We start from the raw sequence: 22,218 nt of genomic DNA, 5'->3' as shown, positions 1-22,218 counted from the left end.
GGGATGCATCGTAGGACCTTAACCTCATTTTGCTTTTTTAGGTCTCGCCTGACCCAGCGCATGCGCTGGTCTGGCAAGACTTTTTGAGAGGGCTCCAAAAAGTGCTACCAGGCCAGCCTAGAGCTACAGTGCATGTGCGCGGGCGCGCGCGCCGCGCTTGACCGCGATTACTTTCACTTTCACGGCCGCACGGCCACTTTGATGTTTGATCGGAATCACTTTCGCGGCCGCTTGGCATAGCCAATAGGTCTCGCTTTTGGGACCTTATAAGTATTTCGTTATGCAACTGTTGCATGGCTAAACACTTATAAGGTCCAAAGGCGAGACCTATTGCCTATGCCAATGCTTGTTTCATTTGCTTTCCTCTTCCTGTGTAAAAAGGGGTGGAAATACTGTGCATGTCTTCAGAACTGGCTCTTAGCCCTGCCTGCTCACTTGGTGCCACCATGTGTTACACAATGTTGGCTCACTTTACACAGTCACCACACTAATGAGCTGAAATCACGCAGAGGAAGACAACCTGGAACCCCCTGCACTGTGTAGGTTACCAGTTCATCTTTGAAGCTCTACGCAACCAATATCCGCAGGAGCGGCTCCTCGGCTAAGGGGGAGGAGCGTCACCCCACTGCCTTAAAGCACGGCAAAAAAGGAAAAATAAAATGATAATAATGAGACGTTATTATGATTTTGTTTTTCTGTGCTGGGGCAGCGTTGTGGTGCAGGGCTAGGCTGCACAGGGGGAAGGAGTGGTGGCACCCTCCTAAGTGCGCATGAATGTTTGGGCGACCCTCTGGGGCCGGCCAAACATTCATGCGCTGTTTGCATCTTCTCCACCCAGGCTGCATTACATCCTGGGTGAAGAACATGCCCAGGCTTCCATTCTCCATTTGAGCACCGAAACACGGCGCTCAGACCAATAACAACACTGCATTGCAGTGTTGTGATTGGCTTGGGGAGCCTATCATGCTTCCTGCTCCAGCAGAAGCCAGGAAGAGGAGGGAAGAGAGCCGGTCAGCAGGTAAGGTTTTTTGTTGTTGTATTTTCTCCCGCGCCATCCCCCTGCCCCACTACCGATTCGCTGGAGCAGCCACTTGAATATCCGGTAGGAATATGTAAAGAACTCGAGCACATCAGTAGAAGCTGAAGCAAGAGCTTATTTTGTTTAGGTGAAGTGTGGGGGAGGCTGGCAGGGGGAATGGCTAGATGTGGCTATCAGGCTGTTCTGTTTATGAAGCTCTACCCCGGCCCCTCCAAAGCCCTTCCTTTTCTCATATCATGAAATGGTTTATGAAGTTGCCAGGAGTGAACTCTTTCATTTTTAGGTCGATCCTGTAGCAGCGCACATGCGCTGCTCTGGCGAGACTTTATGTAAACAGTAAAAGGGCTTTGGAAAGCTCACCACACGCTTGTGCGTGTGGTTTGTTTCAGCCTTGGCACGGGAAGTAGAGGCCCAATCATGCATCTCTTAATGTAATGCCTGTGTATTCCATCCACAGAGTCCAAGTATAAAAAATCACAGAACAATAATTTAAAATGCCCACATTTCTGTAAAAATAATATTTTAAAGAGGAGCTATATATCGAGAGTGCAAATTATTTCGATTAAATCATAGCATGTTTTTTTCTTCTAACTACTTTTTATTCAACGCCATTAAAAACAGGCAAGGAGGAACAAATGTCAACACCAGTGCCTTCTCCATCATGAACTCACATTGATAACCGGACAAGCTTTGGGCCTTCTCTTTCTATAGGATAGCTACTAACCCCCACACCACACACCTTCTATTCCAGTGATGCAAGTTCATCTTAGCATCTGAACAAAGGCCAATCATTCCTGATCTGTACTGGGGAGTTTATTGTCACCAATTCTTCCCTGCTTGATATATCCTGGACACAGTGACTGTGAGATTCAACATGCCCAGACCCAATCAAAATCAGATTGCCGGTCGCTCTTAGACAAGCTTGGCCTATAGACTAGATGCATTAGCATCAGCCTTGAAAACGTGGCTATCTGCCCAGTAGTGGTGTGCTCCTATTGGATTCTAGGATTCTTTAATAATCTATAGCACCATAATGCCTTTTTGGTGATAGTTGCGCTTCTCAACATATCATTAAAATAACATTGGCGGTCATGAATGATTCTAGAAGGAAAGCATTACGTTTTGACCGTTTGCTTAAGACCCTGAGTAAGGTCTGGTTTAGGCCTGAAACATATGTGTTTGCAGGCAGACAAATAAATATTGAAATGCTGCTGTAATTGAAGAAGTGAACTTTTAACAAATCCTCCATTTGAACACATATCTATTGTGAGCCTCTGTGGGGTGTGAGCCTCTGAGTTTGAATGAACTATTTCCACATAGATACCTTGAAGTCTTAAGGTGGTTGTCAATACCCATGGGAAAGCTGAAACCCATACTCCTAAATAACCTGACTCAATGGTTCTGTTTATTCTACTTATGGGTAGGTAACCTCAAATGAAAGAAGAACGTTCAAATCAGTGCCCTGAATCTTCAGCAAAATATCTATTATCAGCACTGAAGTTCCATTGTTCGCCCTCATCAGCATTTGTGGCTAGGTATGTCCACTCAGGAGAAGTGTACCTCTGACAAGGCATCCTCAGTCTTTTGGATATCCTTTACCCTTTCGCTGCTAGGCCCCTCCGTCCACCCCTCGTGCTCAGCCTTTTGTTTGGCTATTTGGGGTACTTCGCGCTTAGGCTCCTGTAACCTTTCATCCACATAAGGTATACACGCCAAATTTGCGTCCTTTTCTTCCAACATCATGGGGATTTTAAAGGTATCCAGGATTTGTTGATTCCTCTGGAGGGGACCCAGAAATTTGCCAAAATACAGCTAAATTTAGTTTGTTTTTTAAATGGAGAAAATGTGCTGCAGAAGAAAGCGTCTGTTTTTTTCCATGCACATGGTATCAACAAAGGGTTTGTGGTGCTGAAATCACCATCTTCCCAGCTTTCAAAGATAGGCAGACTTTTGTCAGGAAACCAACATTTTGTTACACAATTGTGCTACTTTTTTTGCTTTCAATCTCCTTCCAGTTAGTGGTAGAGATGGGTATGAAAGCAATAATGGATCCAGAACAGCTATACATTTCTGAAAAGAAGACAAAATTCTGAATTCAGCAGGGGGGTCATTTGTGTAGATCCCTCAAGGTTTTTTAAATAGAAACTAACAACTGAAAATAGATAAAATTGAAGTGCCAAAGTTTTCACTTCTTTAAAGTATGACAGATGTTTAAAAGCAATATACTGTTACATCTGCTGGACTCTTCTGGTTGTGGGTATATATAGGACTTGTATGTTCACCAATAACCAGAGGAACCCAGAGCCAATAACTGAGCAGCGTCTTACAATGGTTTTTTATTGTGTACCAGGTATATAGCAATTCATTTGGGAAAATAAAAACAGTGAAAAATCAGTCTGAAAGACACCAATTTATTTTCAAAAAGCAAACACAATGTAGAGTTTGGAACAGTAGCTATTTTCACGTCTCCAAAATTGTGAGTACCCATACTAGCGTGTGAATTATGGGACATTTTTCAAAATGACTTCTTTTTTACATATTGTCTTACAGTTCGAAAGGGCAGAAATGCATCGAAAGTCAATAGGTAATAACAGTTGCTCTACAATTCTGTGTTCCCTTAGGTCCCCCGATAAAAATGGTACCTCACTTGTGTGGGTAGACCTAGTGCCCGCGGCAGGAAACGGCTCAAAACGCAACGTGGACACACCACATTTTTACAGTGAAAACAGACCCTTTTTTTGCAAAATGCCTAGCTGTGGATTTTGAACCCTAGCACAGCCGGTACCTAGGGAAACCTAGCAAACCTATACATTTTTTAAAACAAGACACACAGAGTAATCCAGGATGGGGTGACTTGAGTTGCTCTCATCAGGTTCCCTGACCCTGAATCCCTTGCAAACCTTAAAGTTTGTTTAAAAAAAAACACATTTTCCTCACATCTCTGTGATGGAAAGTTCTGGAATCTGCGTGGATCCACAAAATTCCACGTACCCCGCATTTCTCAAAGACTTCCGCTAAAAATGGTACCTCACTTGTGTGGGTTTGTCTAGTGCCCACGACAGGAAATGGCCCAAAATGTATGTCAGGAAGAGGTACAGACACATGAGAGGATTGTGGCAGCTTTCTCAGCAACCCCAGAATTTCGTTTTTTTATCTCTACTGATGAAGGATAATATCCAGAAACACATGTGTCTAGAGATTGACAGCAATAACCTGCACCAACTTTGGTGAAACACTTCAGCAAAAACTCAAGTAAGCATTTAAACTGAACTACATTTACCAGGATGCTAAAGGGTGAACTGTGCTGGAAGGTGAAGCAGTGTGCTCCTATCCCCCTTCTGTTCAAAAAGGCTCCCTTGAGCCACTGAGCTGACGAGCTCTTGGAGATGCACCTGTGCGTCAGGGAGAGGTACAGAGACCTGAGGGGATTGTGGCAACTTTCTCAGCAACCCCAGAATTTCGTTTTTTATCTCTACTGATGAAGGATAATATCCAGAAACATATGTGTCTAGAGATTGAAAGCACTAACCCGCACCAACGTTGGTGAAACACTTCAGCAAAAACTCAAGTAAGCATTTAAAATGAACTGCATTTACCATAATGCTAAGGGGTGAACTATGCTGGCAGGTGAAGCAGTGTGCTCTCATCCCCCTTCTGTTTAAAAAGGCTCCCTTGACCCACTGAGCTGACAAGCTCTTGGAGATGCACCTTTGCATCAGCGAGAGGTACAGAGACCTGAGAGGATTGTGTCAACTTTCTCAGCAACCCCAGAATTTCGTTTTTTATCTCTACTGATGAAGGATAATGTCCAGAAATACATGTGTCTAGAGATTGACAGCACTAACCGGCACCAACTTTGGAGAAACACTTCAGCAAAAACTCAAGTAAGCATTTAAACTGAACTGCATTTACCAGGATGCTAAGGGGTGAACTATGCTGGTAGGTGAATCAGTGTGCTCCCATCTTCTGTCTGTTTAAAAAGGCTCCCTTGACCCACTGAGCTGACGAGCTCTTGGAGATGCACCTGTGCTTCAGGGAGAGGTACAGAGACCTGAGAGGATTGTTGCAGCTTTCTCAGCAACCCGATGTTTTTTGTTTTTTATCTCTACTGATGAAGGATAATATCCAGAAACACATGTTTAGAGATTGACAGCACTAACCTGCACCAACTTTGGTGAAACACTTCAGCAAAAACTCAAGTAAGCATTTAAACTGAACTGCATTAACCATGATGCTAAGGGGTGAACTGTGCTGGGAGGTGAAGCAGTGTGCTCCCATCCCCCTTCTATTTAATTTTCCCTGTCAATCAAAGCACTTGCGGTGTTTTTCCCTGAAGAGAATATGTCAGTTTGCAAGGGTTAACTCAGAAGTGGCAAATGGTAAACTCTATTGCTGTCATGGAAAAGGTGGTGGCTGCTTCTTTAGATTGTCTTGAAGCTTGTTTGAATGAGTTTGCTAAGCACTCTGTCATTTTGGCAGCAAATGCCAACATGAAACTTTGAAGGTTGTCAATTCACTGCCAATGGGAAATAAATGGTTTGACCATAAATGCAGACAAGCTTTCCTTAGGCAAAATCCTGGAGATCAATTCGCATTTGCTCATTGCAGGAGAGAATGTTTAGCATCCATTATCTCCAGGAAGATGCCCTAAAAATGAATCGTGGTAAAACCTGTTTGAAACCTCTTCTTCAAAAGACCTGTGAAAGGTTTGGAAGCTGGTGAATAATTCTGCTCTACTCTTAAATGATAGCAGAAGAAGTTGTGAACATCCCTGCTGAAGAGCGGGTAATTCATTTTACCCTTTATTGTAGCCTGCCCTACTGAACACCTCTTGGTTTTTATGTTTTGTGATAACCCTCTGATTTCCTCCATCTGTAGTGATAAATGCAATAAATTTCAGCCAAAGTAATAATGATACAGACCTGCACAGAGTGCCTAGGGACGTTTATAAACATAGGGGCCTATTCGTGAAGGTAAACTGACTCATGAGTAAATCTACACGTGTATGTGCACTCTTACACTTTTGAGTAACTTTACTCCTTTGAGCAAATCACCATTCCAATTGTAAAATTACTCAAAAGTGTAGACTCACATCTCCCCACTCCCTGAAATATGGGTTGGAGTCAGTAAAAACACCATATACAACTGTAAAGTTACTGCTAATACGACCGTATTTCATGTTGCGCATACTTGCCAGAGATTTCCTTGTGGTAAAGTGAAGGATAAAATGTAAAAATGTATTAAACTTTTAAAACACTGATAACATATTTTTCATTTAAGTATTAGTGTTAATTAAATGTACATATTTATTTTGAATGTAAATTTAAAAAAATACAAAGTTACAGCCTTGCTAACTTTAAACAAAAAAAATATTATTTCAACTATATTAAAATGAAACTATTTTTATTTCTGAAGTTTAATAAAATAAATTCCACCTAACATAAAAGAATATATATATTTAAAATATTCAAAGTGATGAATGGAATTAACAGTAATGTATTTTTAATAAATTTTAATGTTATATAAAAAAAATTTTTAAAGTTGATATATTAAAAAAGAAATGAATAATTATGCTTTATCTTTAGATTTTTTTCACATTATATTATAATTATATTTTTAAACAGTCTAAATAATTTCTTTATTTTTAACAGTAGCTTCTATGAGGTTTTATTTTTTAAGTCCTTCATCCATTACTTTCTATGGAAAGTTGTTGCCCTACCTGTGAGGGACCATGGGTGGGGCTGGACTTACTCCTGCTCTGTGCTGGATCATCTTTATGACTATTGGTCTTTTTTTTGGCTATAATAACTATAGTATTGCGGTTTGTGATGGGTTTACTCTTTTGCAGATGGGCGCATGTCTCTCTCCCTAAACCCCTCCCCAACCCTTCCATAGCCCCTCCTTACTACTCTCATAACTCCTCTCCATTAGAAGTAAGTATTCCCCATTTTTTTGCCACTCCCCTCTGTCACTCCCCCATTTACTACTTAAACATATACTTACTTGTGTGTAGATCACACTACTAAAGGTAAGGAGATGTGAAGGGGTAGACCTCCACACACAGGTATGTGAATAGCATTTGACATACTGCAAAATGCAGTTTGTGAATAGGCCTCATAATAAAGAGGTTATTGGCCAATCTCCTTAACAGGTACCTTAGACAAGGTGGCAGCTAAGGTCTAAGAGGGATATTTAGGGATTTGCCAAGCTGTATTCCATTCCATTTGTGCTAGGAACCCATATACTCCACTGCCCTGGCACACTACAGCCTACATATTTAGAGGTCTCCACCTACTTGGCAGAGATCTCTATGCCTGCAGAGGAGCCGGTGCCACTGCAGCTCCTCTGAAAGCACTGTAATTTTGCTGTGAAGATTCCATGGCCCCTGGTGGTCCTGAACAGGAAAAAAGTATGTCCAAAACTTTGGAGCCAAAAGGCCAGGGGGTGTATTATACAATACAGTGCATTTTCCTTATTAGCGTTGGGTGCACCTTTCAAAAGGTGTGTGCGGGACTAATGGAGGATAGCGCCATATTAGATTGAATGCCCCGCCCCCAGGGCAACCGGAAACTTGTACTGCCCTAGGGACAGGGAAATACGGAGCAGCTTTGAAGCAGCCTCCCCATGTTTCAGTGTGCAGGAGGCAACCTGCCTGCACTTTAAATAAGGGAGAGAGATCCCCTTGCAGGCAGATGCAATGAGTGACTGCACCCGCCTGCAAGGGGATGTCATAGGGGTCCATAGAACCCCTTTCACCCCCTCCAGAAGCCTGCCATCAGGGGGCGCACTAACAGTGCGCCAACTTTTGAGTGGTGCACAGTCAGCGTGTCTCCTGACAGATTCTTTATCCTTGCGCCTGCGTCTATAATACGGCGCAGGTGCAGAGGGAAAGAGATTCCCTCATTTGCATGGGGCCATACCGCCATGCAACTGAGTAAGCACCCTCTGGTGACAGCGCTGACACTATATATGCGCCATCGTTATCTGTATTACGGAAGGGGACCACACACACATCTGCGCCCCCTTCTGTAATACCAAAGTGGCCGGAGGTGCACAAAGCAGGAGCAAACGCTCATTGCGCCCCCAGAGCACGTTGTATAATGCTGCCCCAGGTGGTCTAAGGTACATTGTCCTTCCAGGACAACTCCATGGACTTCAATGTTAAAGACTTTTAATAACGTTAATAACTCTGGAGCTATCCAATGTGCAACACTATCATAGGATGCCATTGGCTCATTTTGTACAATGCAAGGTGTTAAAAAAGTTTGACCCCATGAATAAAATAGTCCACAAACCTTGGAACAGGACATTACACCAGTAGCTCATTTACTGAATATCTCTTGAAAGGATTGTGTCAGAGACTTGAGACTATAAACATGTTTCTTTTGTGTACTAAACCACATGTTGAAGGTGTTTAGTAGTCTATTTTTTTCAAATAATAACCCTAACTTGACTATCACATTTATTATGTGTGTAACAATTATCTTTTATTTCTGACTCAAAGTACACACCATCAAAGGGCTAGGTTCGACTGCAAAGCCTAGCTACCAAGGAGAGCCATGGAGGGTTTGAATACCAGTTTCTCCATCATAGACCACGCAATGAGATGTTCAATATCTCGGCACGTAGCGGACATGCGTAGTTTCAAACTTGATACTGGTGGGGCTTTAGCTACACCATCTGGGAAAAAGCTTGACACGGCATCTTGAATGTAACTCTGTAGCCCATGGGGAGCAAGTGCAAGGATTGCAAGAAAGCGTCAAGTCATTTTAGGCCTAACTCAGAGGGGTTGCCCTGTCGTTTTCGGAGTAGTTAATCTGAGCATGTAAACCTGCATGTGAATGATCTTGAAAAGGACTGAGGGGAATATTAACAAGGGCTGGAGATAACATTATCGCCGCTTTAGCGTCCGTTTTTGGGTGAAAAGCGGCGATAATTTTATCGCATTATCATCAAGGCCACGCTAGCGCATGTTTCCTTGACTTAGCGCCCGTTTCCAGCACGCCTAACTTCGCATCTCTAATGAGATGCAAAGTGGGCGTTACTGGGCGTACCCCTGACGGACTACCTTGTAAAATATAGCGAAATGTAGATCGCAATATTTACAAGGATGCCCACGCATTTTTGAAAATGTTAGTTTTTGGCGAAAACCGTGGTTGTCGCCAAAAACTAACATCTGCAAAAATGCAGATGTAACTATACCTAACAATGGGGGTGGATTATGCGGATACGACCACAGAGTCGTATCAGCAAGGTTATCGCCGTTTTCCATGGAACATCGCTGAAAAACCACTGATGTTCCATGGAAAACACCGCTATTGCAGGGAAATTATCGCCATTACGCTATGCGTTGTTAATACAGCGATAGCATGGCGATAATTGCCAGCGATACCCGGCGTTAAAAAAAATCTCGCTAAGAGCGGCCAGCGATAATTATCTCTGCCGCTTGATAATATGCCCCTAAGATATTTTTGGATTGATGGTGCTGGTCATTCGAACCGTAATTCATTAGGACATCTGCTGCCGAACATCATCTTTTCAGTTTTTTTGCCATTTAGGCTGACCGTCTTACTTTCATCCATTCCTAGATATATATAAGAGGCAGGTTGAAATGGCTTTGTGTGTGCGGGTATATGTTTATAATTCACAAAAAATTGTTTTATATTTGGAAAAAAATTAAGTAGCATTTGTGTTCATTTCAGTAAATGTCCTCACATAGTTGGGGAGTAGGCCTTCTAGAAAGGCCATAAAAGTTTGGAAACACCCACAAGCTCACTTGGTAAAAAAGGTTGGATATGCACTCCAGTGCGCAGCTTCCAACTACAGAAGTCCCTTGAGCCCTAAGGAGGGTACCTAAATAACCATGCTGTAATTTTTAAGATGACAAGCATTAAAGATTACTTAGAATTTTGTTTTTATCCTGTCACATTTGCTGTGTGTTCAAAGACTGAGATAAAATGTCAGTCTAGTCTTCTGACAAATTGCTGTTTTGCAATAGATAAATAATTAACAACAATATCGCCAATACTGCAACTACTGTTTGTGCTCATGTTCAATTATGAGAATTTATCGATTAATTCGACGAAAAGAAAGGTCCAAGGTCCATTTTGTTGTCTTCAAGATGTTCCCTCATAATTGAACATGAGCACAAAGAGTAGTTGCAGTATTGGCGATATTGTTGTTAATTATTTGTAGAGGCTTGGCTTTACTGTTTTTAGTCTAAACCCAGTTTTGGTATTGGTTTTGCAATAGATATCATGTAAAAATATGATAGTGTCTTCAAAATTCCAAAAAAGATACTTTTTTGACAAGATTTTCACCTTAGTACATCATATCATAACACTGCTTTGAGAGGCGTTCACTAAAAGTAAAAGCTTTTAAAGATGAACAAAACATTCATGACCCCACCCCACTCTGTTGACAATACTATTAGTGAACCAAGTGGCAAAATATTTGCCATGTGCACCCTTAATGTAGACTATATTCTTATTTTACACTGAGCAACATTATAGTTTAAGTCAAGTCAAATACAAGAGAGAATTTTGTAAAGTACACATCCTCATGTATTTCAAGGTTTTCTTAAAGTAATAAAAAAAATAGGAGACATTATAAAATAAAATAATTGCCTAGGATCACACAGTTTGATCAAGCTCCCAAGCCAGTCAGGATTAATCCCAGGTTTTCTAGTTTTACCTTGGGTAATTCAGCCACTAGATTGGTATCCCTTTCTCGCTACTGTTTGACATCAAAGTTTAATGGTTTGTCTTTCATTCATGGTGCATTAGGGTAGAGTGGTGGGTAGCAGGAAGAAGTCACCAGAAAGCTCAGCTCATCTTGGGCTCAAGAGGACCTTGAGCCGAACCAGAGTCGAGCATTTGCGAATGGCAGAACAACTTTCACTAGCAGCAAAAATGTAAACCGTTTTCAGTTGAGAAAGCTATTCAACTAATTCTCACCACAAGAGCCAAAATGCAAAGAGCGCCAACATCAGACATGGGCATCTTCCTTTGGACCATATTTGCCCAAGGAAGAAAAGATGCCTGAAAAAAGTTGCACTGCGCTACTCATTACAGGCAGGATGAGTTCAAAGTTTTTCCACATTAGTCATTTCTAATAAACGTGGGGGCGTATTATCAAGCACGGCGTTAAAATTATCGGCGCTTTAGCAGCAGAAACCTGCCGCTAAAGCGGCGATAATGGGCTTGATAATATGCCGTAGAGAATTCCAATAGAAGCCCATGTTGACACCAGAACGTGGGCTTCCATGGGAATTCTGGAGGGCATATTATCAAGCCCATTATCGCTGCTTTAGCTGCAGTTTTCTGCCGCTAAAGCGGCGATAATTTTAACGCCGTTTCTTGATAATTTGCTCCTAAAAGATGTGATAAAATGAGCTAATCACAGGCATTTTCTGTCGTCAGAACGTGTATGAAATAAGAAATTAACAAGTCAAAGGGGATAATGATCTACCACATATTGTGTGTGGTAGCATGGATGGGTGTTTTCTTTATGGTGCAGCTGCATGGCTTCCATGTGCACCTTTCAGTGAGTCCCTGTATCTTGCACCACAGCGTGTATTTCCGCTACTGCACAGTGCAAGAGGTAAGCACCTGTGGTGTAATGCAAAAAGATGGGGCCGCCCTGCAGAATCTGTTGAGAGGCCCCTGAGACACCCACATTTCACACATATTCATAGTCCTGGATCTGAAAGGATGCTGTTGAATGTTTCATACAAGCATCAGATGGAAGTGAAGAGATTGAGTCTTCCTTCAATAATCAAATCCAGCCTTGATAATATTTTGGAAACATAACTTCCCTTTTCCCTGAAGCAGGATGTAACCTCCCGTCTGCACGGCACACAAGGCATTAATTCACTCATTAATCCACTCACAGCTCAGCACTTACCAGAGAAATGAGTGTTGAGGTCATTTTGACCCTGTCAGGCAGCGATATCTGTCTCTTTAGCGAAGGTACTGAACTTTGCTCCGGTCCTAGGAAATTTGGACGGGGGACCGCCACTATGTGCTGGTGGCCTTACGGTGGACGGGCTATCAAGTCAGAGGTTTGCAGGGGCAAATCCAGTTGAGGTGCCACCATCGGGAATCCTGAGGTTCCACCTTCCTTAAATGGGCCTTGTGAACCGTGAGTTGGCGGAGTGGAAGTACCACATATTTACGGCATGAGCGCCTGCTCTGCCAAACTCTATAAGAACCCTGTGACTTCTAGGATGTTGTCGTAATGCCCTTATGAATCATGGTTTCATCTTGTTGGCCCCTTCTGGCTGAACCTGGCAACTGAAGTTCAGGAAGGTAGAGTGGAAAGGACTGAGCTAGATGATAAATTCCAACAGCGGGTTGAGGTGGACACACTCTCTAAAGCCATGACGCAAGATCTAGAGCAGGTGGTTGTATGGGATCATAGCTGTTCAATCGGTGAAATGTATTGATTCCGGCATTATTTCACAGTCTTGTAGTCGCACCTAGCTAAACTGTCCCTAGAATTTGACCGTTCTTGGGCATTGGAGCTGTGAGGGCACCAGCAGTCTCATTAATCTCACCACCCTCTCTTAAGCATTGCTAAAGCCATGCACACCGCCCAACCCCTGTACTCCACCCGAGTGCAAGTTGGACTCTTGCATGTGCACATTAAGGTAACTCACGCTGCTTGAGTCAAAATCCAATCTGAGATCCGCACATAGCTGTCAAGATTCCCTGGTACATGTGAAATGTGCTGCCCTAGTCCTGTTTCTTTTCTTTGAATTCTGGGATAGAGTTCTGTTGTATTATGGAATAAACAAGACTACAAGTCCCATAATTCAAAGACATAACCTGGACTTGAGCAGCACCTCACGAAAGGACCTGGGAAATTTGACAGGTCTGTCTGCACAGAAGAACATAGCAGGACAATGGTAGGAGAATGCTGAAATTCCTCTTGTCTGGCTGTGTAAAGTTCTATAGAGACCAATTTTTTTTAAATTCCTATCCCCTTGTCACATTTCATGCTCATCATTCCCTCTGCTGATCCCGCCTGTGCTTTCAAGTGGTCTAGGGGTAGTGTTAAGTCCTACATCAGTAAAGCAAAACATTGTGGACCATATTATGTAATGCGTACTTTCTGTAGGTTAGGGTACCACAGACAGAGTTTGATATAAGTAAGCATAGAATCTCTGTGCCATCAAAGTTTCAGTTAGTGCTATGGTTGTGTTTCTGTTGGTTTTAATTGGTTTGTTATGATCTGCATGGTTACTGAAGTGGTTTCCTCATACAGCGTAATGGGTGTGTTTGCATAGAGACTGTAATCAGTGTTGTTGAACAGAATTGGGAGTGTGTCTACATTTCATTGGCACATGTTTTAAATACAGGGTTGTACTGGGCATGATATTAAAGTCATTCTTGTATTTGAAGTCTGTGCGGGGATTCTACTGTCATTGGAAACAATTCACAAACGTCTTTGTGCACCTAAATGCAAAAAAGTAAGGCCTGGTGTGGCCCTTTTGTGGTAGCAAACATTGTTATTCACAAAATAACTGCAACATTTATTTTTACTAGTTTCTAAACCTTTTACCAGTCAGAAATGCGTTTAGGAACCACCAAAAGGGTTTCACAATTTATCTCAATGTGTTTCTATTCTTTTATTTTTAATGTTATGTATCAGTGGGGTGCATGGTCACACTGGGACAGAAAATAAAAGTGATTGCCATTGGTGGATTTTAAAGCTATAAAGTGGAAATGTTGGATAATTAGGGCAGTTCTGAACATGCAAAGACACGCTTTATGAGGGTCTTGCAAGGTATATAAGACAGTATGGATCAGATATTTCAGCAGTAAAACCCAACCCAGCAGACCATAAAACAAGACCACAGACAGCAAAAACAAGCATTGGCATAGCCAATAGGTCTTGCTTTTGGGATCTTATGAGTGTTTAGCCATGCAACACTTGATGTTGTTTAATGAAGGATATTGTGCTGGATAACTAAACACTTACAATGTCCCAAAGGCGAGACCTATTGGCTATGCATTGGGGCGCCTTTTAAGTGTTTAGGTAGAGCTATTGACTTTGCCAATATTTCTAAGCTGTGCTGTAGAGAAGTGTGGCTGCTGTGCAGCATACTAAGAAGTTGTAATTAAAAAGTGTAAGAAGCACTGTGGTGATGCTGATTGATGCTGTGGCGCTGCAGAGTGATGCTGTGGTAGCGCATAGTGATGCTATGGTGGTACTGAGTGATGCTGTGGTGTTCCTGAGTGATGCTGTTGTGGTGCTGAGTGATGCTGGGGTGTTGGCGCGTAAGTTTAGGAGAAATGACTATTACTGGTAAGTGATGACAACATTCTTTACAGAACACAGGAAGATACTGGTAGGAATATACCCACTTTGTACAACACATGGGTACGGTAACCTGTGCATGACCTCTGGATATTCTGGAGCTTTCTATTAGGGAGAGGGCATTTTAGTCAGTATGAAAAAGAATGGATATAAGGGCTGGGGCTAATGAAGCAATATACATGCAAGGAGCAGCCTGCCAAAGGGGCGATGTGCATGTGGCCAGTATATGTATATAAGCTTGGGGCAGGACCAAGTAAAAAAAATATACTGGAGTAAATCTAGAGACCAGCCAGTGAGTGTGAGTACAGACCGGGTACGCAGTGCGCAACGTCAACGAATTCGCAGGGCTTACTTTACATCGAGTCTAATGATTTTATGCATTAATAAACATCGCCATCAGCCTTTGTTTGCCCGCCCGACTGCCCCTCCATAAACTCCTGGGGAGGAAGCCCCCCTCCCTCGCCAGACGCCGTGACAGAATAATAGGAAGTCAGATCAGTTCTCTTGCTGAATAAAACATAATGAAGTGCCGGTGATCCGTGACACCCGTGGGCGGGGTCGGGGGCTGAGGTTCGGTGGGTGGGGGGGAGGTGGGGGTGTTTGGGGAGGCTGCTCAGGCAGTAGAAGAAGGGTCATACGAATTGCGTCTCCTTTGATCAGCCTTTCGTTCCCCTGGCACCCCCACAGGGCGAAGTGCGTGTCAGGCGCGGATTCACGTCGCATGGACAACAGGTGCATTAGCTTGTGGCCGATGCTGTCCCTCGCGCCCTAAGCCAAACAGGCGAATTGTGTGCTCGTGTTAAATATTCACAACCTCTTGGAGTTGCTTTGTGTGATGTTTGCAAAGCAGCGAGAGGTGCATGCGTGCGCACGCCTCGCGCTAAAAGTGAAAGAAACAGGAACAACACGCAAATGGTGAGCGCGCGATTAATGAGGCATAATGAGAGAGGGGGGAGTGAGGCGCACGAGCTGAAGGAGGAGAGGCATAGCGGGCATTGGAGAGGCAGAGCGAGGCGCGCGCACTTGTGCGCATAACCACAAGCTCTAGGCCGCCACAAGCAAAAGCGTGTGATAGCATTTTCTGGAGCCACACACTAAATGTCTCACAGAGCAGCGCATGCGCTGGCTCAGCGAGACCTAAAAACGGCCTACACACTGACCTGCCAGCCCAGCCCATCGGGCACTGTCTGATTGCCCAATGGGCCAGTCCCTCCCTGTCAGGTTGACCTTGAAAAGGGAATTCCATACTTCCGTGAGAATGGTCACTCCTGTACAGTCTTATTTCAAGGTACTACTGGAAAATACACCTTTACAGGAAAAAAACTGTTTATGTGGAAAAACTGCAGAAAAACAAACTGCACTTTTACAAAAACTGTAAAGCGCCACATTCTCATGGCAGAAATTCCAAAATGGCACATAAGGGGTTCGATGCATACTCCTGTAAATGTGCAATTAGGGTTAATGCCTAGGACCTATGCCTGGGGAAAACACGTTGTCATTAGCAAAAAAATTGGAAATCTAATACAAGAGTAGTGGGCTGTTAAGCCTCAAATCATAATCTCCTGCTGTAAAGAGTTGACAATATACTTTTTATAGGTTTAAAGGAGATTTCTGGCTTCTTGGGAATTCCCAAGGGTAAAAATAAGCTAATTGGAAGTGGGAAGGTGTTGAACAGATATCTTTCTTTAGAAAGGAGAATCACGTCAGAGATCAGCACATCTAGAAAGTTGCTACTGCACAGTGAATGCATATTTAGTGATCTATGGTTGGATTGTATCAGGTGTGAGTGGGTCACCTCGTCTGACTTCGTTTTGTTTCCATGCATTCAATTTGGGGTACTATCAAATACCTGAACGCAAAGGAAAAAAAAGGTCTAGGTGAGTTACTCACACCTGAAATAGGGCAATAAGAGATTACTTCTAGATGAGGGACAGTTATCTGTGCTTCAACGGCCCCCCGACTGAAGGCCTTGTGACACAGTACAACTCTTAACAAGGCCCACCATTTAAGTGGTCTCAAGAACTGGGGCTGACCCTGACAACTGTGGAAAAAGTGAATATCTAGGCACACTGTTCAACTTGGACTTGCTATTCCACCTCATGATGCTTAGAAGGGTTGAGGCACTGTTGCAAATGAGGCTCTAGGAGGATCTCATACTGCGGTAATTAGATTACTGCAGATTTTATGTCAATATCTTGGTCAAAATATCGACCTTCGAAAATATTGCTGTAGCTATATCACCTATCACTACATCATCAAAGTAAGTATATATTTACTATTCATAACTCCACATCCACTTAACTACACTTACCACCCATTGCAGTGGTACATTCCTTACTGTGGATGCAACATATTTGTAGCCCATGATATAGTGGTAGAACACCCTCCTTCAATACAATCCACCCTGGATCATTAAAAAAAGGAGATCCAGAAGCTGATGAGGTTCTATACCAGGTTGCCAGATTATGCTTTCATCTGATATGGGCAGACTCTAGCCCTCTGTCTCTGCAAGAACTCCACTTGCATTCATTGGTCAAAAGTTCAAATATAAAACTCTGTCCTCTAGACTGATCAGCCTTGCTAAATTCAAGGAAAAGTAGTACAGTGTTCCCAAGAACAGCCCCAAGCTGATGTTGGAAGAAATGGGACAGCAAACGTGTCCCCCTGAAAGTTGTCCTTGCGGGGACCCTTCCTCCACATCCGGGATGTATGGGGGTACTGTCTGTTGTATGGGCTTGTCCATGTGGATTAGGGTTTTGTATATGAAACTGCTGATTTGTGTCTGCCTTCACATCATGGCTATATCCCATTAATTCTCCCTGTTGATCCACAAACCTTCCTGCTCAGGCAACCTCCCTGTAGGAGCTCAGGAACAAACCCACAGAACTGGCCAGCAGGTGCTAGAAGGATAATTCCATATAAGGAATTGTTTTTTCTCTTGTGTGGCCCGGAATAAACATCAGATCCAAAATCTGGTGTATCTTAATTCTCCATGAGTCAGCGAGAACCTATGAAAATGCCCTATAGCCTACCCAGAGCATAAAACTTCTGTCTAACTGTACCAAACTGAGCATACGGCTGAATCTGCACTCTAGCAATTCAAAGGGCCGCCACGGACTACACCTTCATGGACTGCTCTTTTTATCTGGGCATCCAGTGCTGTAAGATGCCTGTCTCACCAGGTAAATATGGAGCGTGAAGATCTGTCCTGGTATTGTAGCGACCTCTGCCAACCTGCCAGCCAATCCGATTCACTGTCCAAGAAGAACCCTATCCTGCATGAGACACAATGAACACTGTTCCTATTGCCAAGAAGCCCAGGACTGAAGAAGAGATGTTCATAATGACGACTAAGTGCAAGTGATCACTCAGTCGTCACTTAGTTGATACCAACAGGAGCAGTGACTCACTTTACTCTCCTCTGTTCAAGACGTTGATGCTCCTTGTCTTACTGTGCCATACACTGGCGTGTGTCGAGTGCACCATCCTTGGGCCTGTGTGATACAAGAGTTCACTTAGAGCCATACAAGGAGACCCCTGACTCAGTCAGGCTGGGTCAGAATCGAGCAACAAGCAGGCTTCATGCCCCAGATCTAGTACGTATGTCACCTGGACCACAAGTTCCATTGGTGACTTTTAACAATCGAGGATGCATACCTCATTTTTGGGATTGGAGCCAATCATAATCCTCTCCATCTTCCAGTGGGACTCCCACCAGGTCTCAGTACTGGTGGCCCAGTTTGGTGTGTGCCTAGAGGGCTGGAATCAGACAATACAAATGACCAAGAATCCCCTAAGTTTAACAATGAGACCGGCATTTCCCCATTTAGTATGCATTGGTTAGAATCATGTGGGTGTGACCAAAGATCACAAAGCAGTTCCTAAAATATCACTATTTTGTAGTTGTGAGATCACCGCCTTTGAATTGTAGGTTTGCCTAGTACTCCAGCACCCTGTGGGGTGCTGGAATTTGTCGTCTGTGACTGATAGAAATGTCTAAATTGGTCTGAGTAGCTGACAATAACCATAGCACCCATAGAGGATTAAAATATTTTAATCAAGTGTAGTAGGTATTGAAATATTTGGACATATATCCTACTAGGTGTTTACGTGACTTTGGTCTATTTCAGAATATAGTTCAAGAGGTTAGATTTCGCCACAAGCTTAGCATTGGATGCTGCAAGAGTACTATTGAATTTTCTATCTGCAATGCTGAACTAACAAACCCCTGGAGCACCTCCATGGAATATTAAACAATTGCCATGCTGGACATCTCTGGAGCTCTCCATGGTAGTAAACTCTCACATAACATTGGCCACTGTTTCCTATGACAGATGTCCTACTAAAACAAACCTCGAACCTCCACCCCAATCAATCCCAACCCGCTACAACAACACCCCAATCTACTCCACCACACCCCAACCCAATCTACCCCACTCCAATCAATCTACTCCACTCCACTCAGTCTACCCAATCTACCACAATCGACCCCCACTCCACTCAATCTACCACAATCTACTGTACTCCACTCAATCTACCCCAATCTACCCCACTTCACTCAATCTATCCCAATCTACCCTACCAAAGGTTACCAGGATGCTATAAATAGGCTCAGATTTCACTCGTACAAAACCAGTCAAATTCAGCAGTTATAGTTACCTGAGCTAACTACAGCCTACACCCCGGCAATGCACTGCTTATGACCTCACATGTTACATCACTCATGGCGTGGTCAGGGACATCACTGATGACGCCACTGATGACATCATCCAGTGAGTGTTTTTTTGTGTGTTAAACACATATATTAGGGTACCATAACAGTTAAACTACTATACCTTGTATAGATTCCTTTTTTAAAATAGTTTATGTGAGTCTCTGTGTGAGTCGGTGTCTGTACAGGTGTGTGAGTGGGTGTGTGAATGGCTGAATGGGTGTATAAGTAGGTGTCTGAGTAGCTGTGTGGGTGGCTTAGTGGCTGTGTGAGTGGCAGTACTGGTGAGTGAGTGGGTGTGTCAATGGTTGTATGGGTGGATGAGTAAGTGGCTGTGTGAGTGGTTATGTGAGTGGCTGTATTGATGGGAGAGTGGGTGTGCCAGTGATTGTATGGGTGAGTGGGTGTTTTAATGGCTGTAGGAGTGAGTGATTGGGTGTGTAAGCGGCTATGTGGGTGAGTGAGTGGCTTTTTGAGTGAGCATTTGGTTAAGTGAGTTGATGTGTGAGTGACTGTATGGAAGAGGGAGAGTCTGTGGGATTGGCTGTATAGGTGAGTAAGTGGTTGTGTGTGTGCTTGTATGGATGTGTAAATGGGTATGTAAGTGGATGTATGGGTCTGTGGGCATGTGAGTGTTTGTATGGGTGAGTGAGTAGCTCTGTTGAGAGGCTGCATGGGTGAGTGAGTGGGTGTCAGAGTGGCTGTCTAGGTTAATAACTGAATGTGTCAGTAGCTGTATGGAGTGAGTGGGTGGCTGTATTAGTGGCTGTATGGGTGAGTGGGTGAATGACTGGTTGGGATGGGTATGTGAGTGGTTGTGTGGGTGTGTGAGTGGGCATATGAGAGGTTGTATTGGGGTGTGAATGGGTGCGTGATTGGTTCTGTGGATGTTGTCATCAGTGATGTCGCTAACCATGTCATGAGTGAAGTAATATGTGAGGTAATAAGCAGTGCATTGCAGGGTTGTCAGTTATAGTTAGTTCAGGTAACTACAACTGCTGAATTTCACTGGTTTTGCAAGAGTGAAATCTGAGCCTAAATATAACATCCCTGTAACCTTTGATTTTTATCAGTGAATTGCTAAGGTTTTTTATTCTATTCCCTGTAACTTTTGGTTTCTTCAGTGAATTTCTATGTTTTTTAAAATATTATTTTCTAACTATAATGTCCCTGTAACCTTTTGGGTTTTTTAAAGTGAATAAGTAATTTTTAAAAAATGTAATTTTCAAACTTTAACCACTAGCTTTTGACACTAGGGGTCCGATTGCAATGCAGCCTGGAAAGGCTCCGACCGATGGTCGAAGCCTTCCAGGGCCGCATCTCAGTTTACTTTCCAACCACTGCATTACAATGCTGGCGGTCGCAAACTAAACCAGCCGGTCATTCCGACTGGCTTCTGACGGGCTCAAGGAGCCCGTCGGCCAGTCGGAGGCCGGCCCATAATCCCAAAGGGCAGTCTTTCTGCTCTTGGGAGTACGATGAACGGTTTCTGGCAGGGTTTTCATGCCGGCCTTTCCAACATGGAAACCCTGTTGGAAAGCATGTTTGGGGGCCCCTAGCAGGGTCCCCTTATGTGTGCAGCCTCCGGTGGGGGCTGAGGGGGCACCAATGGTGCCCCCTGTTAATCCTTGCACCCCATGGCAGGCAGCTTGAGGTGCCTGCCACTGGGTGCAATCAATCAATCAATCAGTACATTTGTAGCGCGCACAACTCACCTGTGAGGGTCTCAAAGCGCGGGGGGGGGCGGGGATGCTGCTACTGCTCGAACAGCCAGGTCTTGAGGAGTCTGTTGCAGGCGGATGGGGAGGGTGTTCCAGGTTTTTGCAGCGAGGTGAGAGAACAATCTGCTGCCGATGGTCGCTCGATGGATGCGGGGGACAGTGGCGAGGTCAGCGGAGCAAAGCTGGTGGTTTGGGGTGTAGAAGGTGAGTCGTTCGTTGAGGTACGCTTGTCCGGTGTTGTGGAGAGCTTTGTGAGCGTGGGTGAGGAGCTTGAAGGTGATCCTCTTGTTGACGGGGAGCCAGTGTAGGTCTTTCAGGTGAGCTGTGATGTGGCTGTGGCGGGGGATGTCGAGGATGAGGCTTGCAGAGGCGTTCTGTATGCGTTGTAGTTGTTGTTGGAGTTTGGCTGATGTTCCTGCGTAGAGAGCATTGCCGTAGTCCAGTCTGCTGCTGAAGAGGACCTGGGTGACTGTCCTTCTGGTACTGGTGGGGATCCATCTGTAGATCTTGCGGAACATGCGGAGGGTGTTGAAGCAGGAGGAGGAGACGGCGTTCACTTGCTGGTTCATTGACAATGCGGAGTCCAGGATGACTCCCAGTTTTCGTGCGTGGTTAGTGGGCATCGGTGCAGCTCCCAGTGCGGCCGCCCACCATGAGTCGCTCCAGGCGGAGGGGGTGGATCCGATGATGAGGACCGCTGATCGTCATCCATTCGGCGATGGCCTTCATTTCTTCGTGGAGGTTGGATTTGGCGGTGGTGGGGGCCTTGGTGAGGGAGAGGATCAGCTGGGTGTCGTCGGCTGATGAGACAAAGTTGAGGTTGTGCGATCTGGCGATGTTGGCGAGTGGTGCCATGTAGATGTTGAAGAGTGTCAGGCTGAGGGACGATCCTGGGGGTACACCGCAGATGATCTTGGTGTCTTTAGAGGGGAATGGGGGGAGGCGGACACTCTAGGTTCTGCCGGTGAGGAAGGAGGTGGTCCAGTCCACTGCTTTGTCACGGATTCCTGTGTTGTGGAGGCGTGTGCAGAGGGTGTGGTGGCAGACAGTGTTGAAGGCGGCTGAGAGGTCCAGGAGGATGAGGGCCGCGGTTTTAGGGGTGCAGGGATTAACACCACCTCCCGTTTCTCTATGGGAGCAAGTACTACGGACGGTTTACATCTGTAATACATGCTACCATAGGTAAATGTCAGAATGCCACTGAACAGTGTCTGGCCGCATCCTAATTAGGATGTTGGGACCAGTTCCGAGACAATGTGACATCGTAATAAGCCCCTAAATGTGTGAGTAAGTGCATGAGTGTCTCAGTGGGTGTATGCGTGTCTGAGTAGGTTTGTAAGTAAATATGAGAGAGTATGAGTGGGGCTTAAGTGGGTATATGAGTGTCTGAGTGAGTCTGTGAGTGGGTGTGTGGGTCTCTGATA

Source organism: Triturus cristatus, chromosome 9 (assembly GCF_964204655.1).
Source record: "Triturus cristatus chromosome 9, aTriCri1.1, whole genome shotgun sequence".
NCBI lineage: Eukaryota > Metazoa > Chordata > Amphibia > Caudata > Salamandridae > Triturus > Triturus cristatus.
The sequence above is the reverse complement of the archived record's forward strand: the minus strand, read 5'-3'. Positions refer to the sequence as shown.